This window comes from Molossus molossus, unplaced genomic scaffold, assembly GCF_014108415.1.
Source record: "Molossus molossus isolate mMolMol1 unplaced genomic scaffold, mMolMol1.p scaffold_m16_p_21, whole genome shotgun sequence".
Taxonomy (NCBI): domain Eukaryota; kingdom Metazoa; phylum Chordata; class Mammalia; order Chiroptera; family Molossidae; genus Molossus; species Molossus molossus.
The window spans coordinates 12,652,309-12,661,765 of NW_023425357.1; positions in this window are offsets into that span (position 1 = coordinate 12,652,309).

Here is a 9,457-nt window from a genome sequence, read left to right on the forward strand (position 1 = left end):
GTCCTCCGGGAAAAGGAGAAGAAGCCTTTAGGAAGCCCAATCTTCCTTGTCACTGAACTTTGGCTCATTCTTGTACTAGAATCAACAAAGTCTAGAGATGGTTCTTTAAAAAGCAAACTTCTGGCGGGATTATTAAGAAACAGTGAGCCCTGGCCAGTTTGGCTCAGCGGTTAGAGCATTGGCCTGCGGACCAGAGAGTCCCGGGTTCGGTTTCCACTAAGGGCACGTACCTTGGTTGCAGTTTGTCCCCGGCCCTGGTTGGGGTCGTGTGGGTGGCAACAGTCCATGTGTTTCTCGCACATCGATGTTTCTCTCTCTTGCTTTTCCCCTCTCTCCCTCCCACTCTATCTGAAGATCAATGCAAAAATGTCCTCGAGTGAGGATAAAATAAATAAAGAAAAGAAAAAAAGAAAAGAAAAAATGAGAATGGGCACAATACTAAACACTGAAAATTCAGTGTAATTTTATCTTTATGAGGTTCCAAAAGACTTAGGGTACAGCATGTGGTTGAAAGATAATAAAGGAAGGAAACTATTTTGAGTGCGGCTGCTGGGGGTGGCAGGCTGGGAGCGGGCTGGGTGGGAGCACACAGGGCCCATGGGGAACTGGCTCTCTTCGCCTCACAGTGGGTGAAGACACATAGTGCGTTTGTTAAAACTGTTGCTCTCCATGCCCTGTGCAGGTGTTATAATTCTTTTGAATATGTTCAATATGAAATATGAAAACAAAAATAGTTTTGCATTTTTTTGTGTCTGTCCTGCTTTTTTAAAAATCCTCACCTAAGAATATGTTTATTGATTTTAGAGAAAGAGCAAGAGAGACACATCAATGTGATAGAGAAACATCAAGCGATTGTCTCCTGTAGGTGCCCCAACCAGGGATTGAATCCAAAACCTAGGTATGTGCCTTGACCTGGAATTGAACCCACAACTTTTTGGTGTATGGGATAATGCTCCAAGCAACTGAGCCGTCAGGCCAGGCATCACTCCTTCTTTTATTTTGGGGGGGGGGGGGTGGTACGTGCACCTAGCCGCTAGGGCCTAGTGGGAACTGAACCTGGGACTCACTGGTCCGCAGGCCAATGCTCCAACTGTTGAGCCAAACAGGCCAGGGCCCCTCCTCCTTTTTATTTTATTTTTTTTTATCCTCACCCGAGGATATTTTTTCCATTTTTTGTACAGATAGAGTGGGAGGGAGAGAGAGGAAGGGAGAGAGAGAGAGAAACATCGACGTGAAGGGACACATCGAGTGGCTGCCACCCGCACGACCAACCAGGGCCGGGGACAAACTGCAACCGAAGTACGTGCCCTTAGCGGGAACTGAACCCAGGTCTCTCTGTACCGCAGGCCGACGCTCCAACCGCTGAGCCAAACTGGCCAGGGCCACTCCTCCTTTTTAAGAAGAAAAAAAAAAGCTCCAGTATAGACATAGAAGCACAGAGTGACCTTTACCATATGCCCTTGATAACCAACTGAGTCCTTAATAAATATGGAACAATCCTTAATACAACAAAAAAAGGGGGCAATGAAGAAGAAAACCAGGCACCCACATGAGGACGTCGAGTGTAGCAGAATGCAGAACAAATGAATGATGGACAAGTATAGAAGAAAACCTTTAAACATCCTAAGGACTTTTTAGGTTTCAGGAAGATTGCTGGATGAACTCCCATGAAAAGATGCAGTCAGAACAACAAAGAGTTCCCAGAATTAAAAATGTACACGGAAAAATTCAGTGTCATTGCTGAATAACCGGAAAGTAATTGCTCAAAGAGCAATCAAATGATCTGGAAGATACACTTGAGGGGAAAGACAGATGGGGAGAGAGAGTAGCGCTGGGATAGAAGCACGTTTACGCGAAGTTCAGCGGGGTCTCTGCTCTGATGTGTTACTTCTGTGGACTCATCTAGCCTCAGACAGCACTACAAGGAGTGTATGCTTCCCCTTCCAGTTATGAGGAGAGTCATAGGATTTTAGTTCATGAATTAGGGTTGAATTTAATCAAATAATTTTACCAAATCTGTTGAGAGCAATATTTTTCTACTTTAGTCTGTTGACATGAAGAAATACATGCTGATAATAAAACACACTTGCATTCCTGATTTTTTTTTTTTTTTAAAAACCCTACTTGGTCATGATAATTTTTTTTATTAAAATTTTGTAATGTTGACATGACTGCGGACTTCCCCCAGGTCAGGATAATTTTTTATTTGTTTTTTTAATTCTGAATTTGATTCACTACTATTTACTTTGATTCTGTAGGTATTCATCCATGATTTTCTTCTCTGGTTTTGGTGTCAGCTATACTTACCTCATAAAATGAGTTAGAAAATGTTCTCTTTTTAAACCTTTGAATTCTATGAGAGTTTGCTGAGGATGATCTTTAATTGAAGATCTGTTAGAACTCACCCAAGAGGACCCCAGGACCTGGCATTGTTGTGTTGGCAGGGGGAAATTTCTGGCTCTCACTTGAATTTCTTTAATGATTAATGCTCTATTCATATTACCTTTTTTTTTTCTTGAGTCAGTTTTAGTGGTTGACATTTATCTAGATAACTGTCCATTTAATCTAAGTTTTAAGAAATATTGGCAAAGCTTTCATGGGTGTCTTTAATAAAGTATAAAATCTCTCTTGTCCCTGATATGTACTCTTTAAATTTATATCAATATATTAATTCATCCCTTTCTCTCTCTCTCTCTCTCTCTCTCTCTCTCTCTCAACACCATGGTTTGGAGGTAAATGGTACAGGATGGAGGGAAACACATAACAAAGATCCTCTCCTTGACCAGACTTTAACCAGGCTCCTCTAAGCCCTCTGCTCAACTAAGCCTAACCTTGGGCTTCTGTCTCTGTGCTTGTAGAGTCCAGATTTAGCAAGAATCCTGCTCAGTCAGTTTAGCCAGAATCCCCCACCCCTGATTCTAATCAGCCTCCATATCTGACCAAATTCCTCATCTCTCACCATTCCAGGTACTGGCCTGCCTCCTGTAAGAGTCCTGTTAGGTCCATTTAGCAAGAATTACTCCACCCCCTCGGTAATTTTCCATCCACTGACAGCCCATCCTGCTCTTTGGCTGTGAATCCCCACTTTTCTTTATTGATTCGGCGCTGAGCCCAATCTCTGCCCCTGCTGCACCCCAGTGCGGAGTCCCTCTGGATAAAGTGTTTCTTACCTAAAGTGTCAGAATAACGTTTTCTTTAACACATGTAAACAATTACAATATGGTTGATGAGTGCCATAGGAAATTTCATAAAAGGGGCTCTGGGGTTACAGAGGGATCCATTAATTGCATGGTAGGGTTTGTAGAGGTCCAAGAATTTGGAAACTATTGAGAAAAGTGGTAGTGCCCAGGCTTGGTGAGGAGATGAGAACAGACAGTGCTAAGCACTAAGGCCAGACTGATGCAGGGTGTTTGGGGCACTTCAATAGCGCTCAGTCACACAATGTGCATATCCCATGAGGGAGCAAACACACTTCTAGATATTACCTCACAGAAAAGCACAAGTACACCGCATTAAGTATCTCCAGTGCTTGTTGCAGCCACATCTGAATGGTCATTGATTAATGTCACTTGAGTCCCAGACACAACAAACAGCTATCGAGCATTTGCTGCTGTACAACAAGGCGTCCCATCCTCCATCCCGTGGTGGAGGTGTTGCTGCTAACCTGAACTCAAGCCTGTACATTTTAGGGTTTCGTCATGAGGACGCATTTCTGGGTCAGTTAGCACCTACATTAGTTTACAAATAGCAAACCAGCACAAGCTGACTGTTAGCTCTTGGAATTGGAAGTCTGGCTGCAAGCTGGGCTTGGGCATGATGTGGTCCAAGCAAGTCTCCCACAATCTCACTGCATCTCTCAAAAATAAAAAATAAATAAAATCAGTGGTGGGAACTGACAGTGTGGAGTGGAGAGCAGGAAGATGCAGTAAATTTTGACTGAACTCTACAAACTCTGTGTCATTTTGTTTCCGGTCCCTCCTCTATTCTCAGTGCTACGTGCACTTCATCGTATAGACATTGGTGTTGATGGTGGGTGGTTGAGGCATATGCTTGAAATTTTAGAGGCCAGTGGCCTTCAAGGACGTGACCCTGGAAGTGGCTCCTGGACCCTCCCACAGAAGCCTACACAGAGACGTGATGCTGGAGAAGTACAAGTACCTGCTCTGAGCAGGTAAGGGCAGCATCCCGCATTCTCACACAGCCCTTGTGGTGGGGTCTCGATCCCCTCAGGTGTCAGGGCTCTGGGATGTTTGAAGTGCCCATAAAGCTCACCAAGGCCCATGCTCATAACTTTGGGTCTAAAATTCAGGGACCAGGATGTCTGAAACCTCCCAAAATAAAGAGACATGCTTTTTACCACTTGGATAACGACTTTTCTTTTTAAAGTTGTAAAGGGGCCCTGACCAGGTAGTTCAGTTGGTTGGAACATAGTCCTGATGGACCAGAGTTATGGGTTCAATCTCTGGTCAGGACACATACAGGAAGCAATCAATGAATGCATGGATGGGTGCAACAAGAAGTCAATTATTTCTCTCTCTCTCTCTCTTCCCTTCCCCACTTCCTAAGTCTCTTTAAAACCAATTTTAAAATTTAATAAAACAGGACATACAAATGGCCAAGAGACATATGAAAATATGCTCAACATCACTAATCATCAGAGAGATTCAAATTAAAACAACTATGAGGTATCACCTCACACCCGTCAGAATGGCCGCCATCAACAAATCATCAAACAACAAGTGCTGGCGAGGGTGTGGAGAAAAGTGGACTCTAGTACACTGCTGGTGGGAATGCAGACTGGTGTAGCCACTATGGAAACCAATATGGTGTTTCCTCAAAAAATTAAAAATTGAACTGCCATTTGACCCAGTGATCCCGCTTCTAGAAATATACCCTAAGAAGCCTGAAACACCAATCAGAAAGAATATATGTACCTTTATGTTCATAGCAGCACTTTTCACAATCACTAAGGTCTGGAACCAGCCCAAGTGTCATCAGTAGATGAGTGAATAAAAAAGCTGTGGTACATATACACAATGGAATACTATGCAGCTGTAAGAAAGAAAGATCTCTTATCCTCTGAGATGACATGGAGGGACCTGGAGAGCATTAGCCTAAGAAAAACAAGCCAATCAGAGAAAGACAAATATCACATGATCTCACTTATTTGTGGAATATAATGAACAAAACAAGCTGATGAACAAAATAGACCCAGAGACATAGAAGTAGGGTGCAGACTGACAAACCTCAGAGGAGAGGAATGGGGAGGGGGCAGGGAAGTGATAAACCACAGAACTTACATGCATGTATGCGTAACCATGGACATAGACAGCAATGCTGGGGACGGGGGGTGGGGGTGGGTACAGGATCAGGAGGAGGGTGTCAATGGGAGAAAAAGGAGAAACACCTATAACAAAAATTAATTATAAAAAAAATTTTAAGTTGTGAAGGGGTAGTTTCACTGGTTTGCTTCTGAAGCCTTATCTTACCTGTTTTTGAGAGACTTCAAAGATCATGTGTGGCTAAAACTAAATTTGGGGTCATTTGTCTCCTGCATGTTCTTCTAAGTCCTTATGGCTTCCCTCATTCTCAGGGAATCAACTCTTTATTTATTTAATTATTTAGTTAGTTAGTTATTTTATTTATTTTTTTTATCCTCACCCAAGGACATTTTTCCATTTTTTGTTCAGATAGAGTAGGAAGGAAAGAGAGGAAGAAAGAGAGAGAGAGAGAGAGAGAGACATCAATGTGAAAGGGATACATCAAGTGGCTGCCACACACATGACCCCAAGCAGGGCCGGGGACAAACTGCAACCGAGGTACACGTCCCTAGAGGGAACAAAACCCGGGTCTCTCTGGACCACAGGCCGACGTTCTAACCGCTGAGCCAAACCCGCCAGGGCGGGAATCAACTCTTTAAAGCAGACTTTATATCTCAACTGGGCTCAGAGGAACAGCTTTGCATGCTGGAGCAAGAACCCTCCCAAGAGGCATGACTGCAGTGGGAACCTCCACTAGAGTCCTGGCAGGTAACGCTCAGATCCGCACAGCCGAGGGCAGCAGTCGCTCCCCACGTGTTTACTGAGCCACTGAACAGCACAAGTCCAAATGCACATGTGCTGTGAGAGTAAAACACAAACTGGACCTCAAAGACTTAGAATGAAAAAAATATCTCACTAATAATTTCACACTGACTACATGTTGAATCATAATATTCTGAATTAAATAAAATATCATAAAATTAACCTGCTTATTTTTACTTTTAAATGTAGTGTATTCGTTTGCTAGGGCTGCCATTACAAAGCCTCACAAACTGGAAGGCTTAGAAACAGGAATTAACTATCTTACAGTCCTGAAGGCCAGAAGTTCAGGATCAAGGTGTCCTCGGGGTTGGTTCCTTCTGAGGCCTGTGAGGAAATGTCTGTTCCCTGCTTCTGTGGTGCTCCTTGGCTTGGGACAGCATAACTCCCATCTTCACTTGGCCTTCTCCCTGGGTCTCTGCCTCTGTATCCAAATTTCCTCTTTTTATAAGAACACCATATTGGGTTAGAGCCCATCCTAATGATGTCGTCTTAACTAATTACACCTGCAATGACCCTTTTTCCAAATAAGGTTACGGTCTGAGTTACAGAGGTCAGGACTTCAATACAGGAATTTGGGGAGGAAGGGACACATCTCACCAATAATACAACTACTAGAAAACTTAAAATTGAATATGCAGCTGGCCTCCTATTTTGATTAGACAGATAGGTAGTCAGTGAAACAGTGATGCCTGTTGACCTGGATCACGATGAGGCACGTTCATGCATTCCAGTGGCGGTTTATTACATGACACGGCACTAGAGGTCGAGCCCAGGATAGTTAGCCAAAACATATCCTCTCCCTCCCAAGGTACTTGCAGTTAAGTGAGGGATGCAGAAAACAGTCAATAATCACACAGATACTTAATTGCAGAGTAGGCTAAGTGCTGTGAGAGACAAGTACAGGTGTAATGGTGTGGAACTTCACCTGTGCCCTGAGCTCTTAGCAATCAGCAATGGTTAGGAGCTCACCCACCCTTCTATGTTGGGGGAAATGGCCGACTGCGATGGGAGCGAGGAACCTCCCTTCCCCACATGACTTAGGTAAGACTCGCAACAGCCCCTTGTTTTCCTATGACGAGTCCAGACACAGACTCTCAAATGCCCATTCTTGTCTCATGAATGAGTTCTGGTCTTGTTCACAGAGCAGCGAGAGCCGTGAAGAGAGCACCATTGTATGACCTACGGTTTGAGACAATCAAGTGCATCTCCTACTTGGACTCTCTTTCCACTTGTCAGTTGTGTCCTGTTGATCTCTCAGTTCCCTAGGTCTCAGAGAGACTCAGCCATGTTTGATGTTGGTGAACGTGTGAATAAAAGTGCACTGGGAGGTACTGACACCTTGGGTGCTACACATTGCTACCATTTTTTGAGTACTCACATGTCTTTATGTGTTCTAGACACTGTGCTAAGCCTTTTGCACACATTTCCTTATTTAGTTTTTACAACCACCCTGTGAATTAGATGCTATTAATACTTCAATTTTTAGGATGACAGGCTAATTTGACAAAGAGCCCACAGCAAGTGAGAGGGAGAGCAGAGACTCTAAGCTAGCTGTATTCTAGTCTCACAGTTCTCCAAGTTATTTATTTACAGTATGTGTGTTTTTCTTGACTAGATCCTAAATTCCCAGAGGGCAGAGACTGAGTGTTATTTGGGTTTGAATCCTGAGCGTGTGGTAACTAGTTATGGTATATGAGCTCCAGCCTGGTGAATATTTAGAATTGGAGCCCTCCAAGGGAAATGAGAACATTTCTGGTTATGGGAGCAGCTCAAGCTAAGGCCTAGAGTTGGAAATGGGTGTGGTCCTTGGAGTTGGAGACAAGTGGGCAGAGCAAAATCTCATCGGAGTGGAGCAGTGAATGTTTGTCGGGGCTGGTGGATGCCACCCTTGAATGACCTGCTGTCACCCCAGGAGTGCTCTGCACACCCAGTAGAAGACATGTGAGTTTTATGCCATAGTCATTGGGGACAGGGGCATTGATGGCAATAGAGGTGAGGAGTTAAGAGAAACTAATGGACAGCAATCTAATTCCACTGTTAGAAAGCTTCAGCTTAAAGGAAACCAATCTTAGCTTAGCACTTATTTAGTACCAAGTGGTCCTCATGCTGGGTCCTCTTCTGCACAGGGACACTCTCAGTTATAGAGCCCTACAAAAGGTGTTAGAATAAAAGGATTAGAAAAGTTTGTAGCTTGTCTGATTCCACAAAGGTTAAAAGCATTGATGATGGGATTTGAGTACATATCTGACTGACTACAAACTTCATGTTATTTGCACTGCAACATGCTGTTTTTGTTGGTACTGTTAAAGGCCAGGTTTCTGGCAAAAGCAACAAGGAAACAGCAGCCATAAATGACACACTAGACCAGATGGATTTGATTGATATTTTCAGAGCATTTCACCCCAAAGCAGCAGAATATACATTATTTTCAAGTGCACATGGAACATTTTCTAGAGTAGACCTCATGTGAGGCCACAAAATAAGTTTCAATGAACTTAAGAAGACTGAAATCATATCAAGCATCTCTCCAACCACAATGATATGAACCTAAAAATAAATTACAAGAAGAAAACTGAAAAACACACAAGCACATGAAGGCTAAATCACATTACTAAACAAGAAGTGGGTTAACAATGAGATCAAGAAATAAATAAAAAGATACACCTTGAGATAAATGAAAATGAAAGCACAACAACCATCTATGGGACACAACAAAACCAGTCCTCAGAAGGAAATTCATAGCAATACAGGCCTACCTCAAGAAACAAGAAAAATCTGCCCAGCCAGTGTGGCTCACTTTGTTGAGTGTTGTCCAAGAGGACACCGATTTGATTTCCAGTCAAGGCACATGCCCAGCTTGTGGGTTCAATCCCCAGTGGAGGGGTGTGTGGGAGGCAGCGAATCATCTCATTGATGTTTCTTTCTCTCCCTCTCCCTTCCTCTTTGTAACAATGAATACAAACATATGTTGTTGTTTTTTTAAATCTCAAATAAACAATGTTACCTTACACTTATAGAAACTAGAAAAAAACAACAAAGCCCAAAGTGAGTAGAAGGAAGGAAATAAGGTCAGAGATTACATAAAAGAAATAGAGTCTAAAACAAATATAAAAGATCAGTAAAACCAAGAGCAGGTTTTTCTTTTTCTTTATTGATTTTAGAGAGAGAGGAAGGGAGAGAGAGGGAGAGACAGAAACATCAGTGAGAGAGAACATCAATTGGCCACCTCCTCCATGCCCCCCACTGAGGATTTGGCCCACAACCTGGGCATGTGTCCTGACTGGGAATTGAACTAGTGACCTCTTGGTGCATGGGTTGACACTCAACCACTGAGCCACACTAGTCAGGCAAGAGCTGGTTCCTTAGAAAGATAA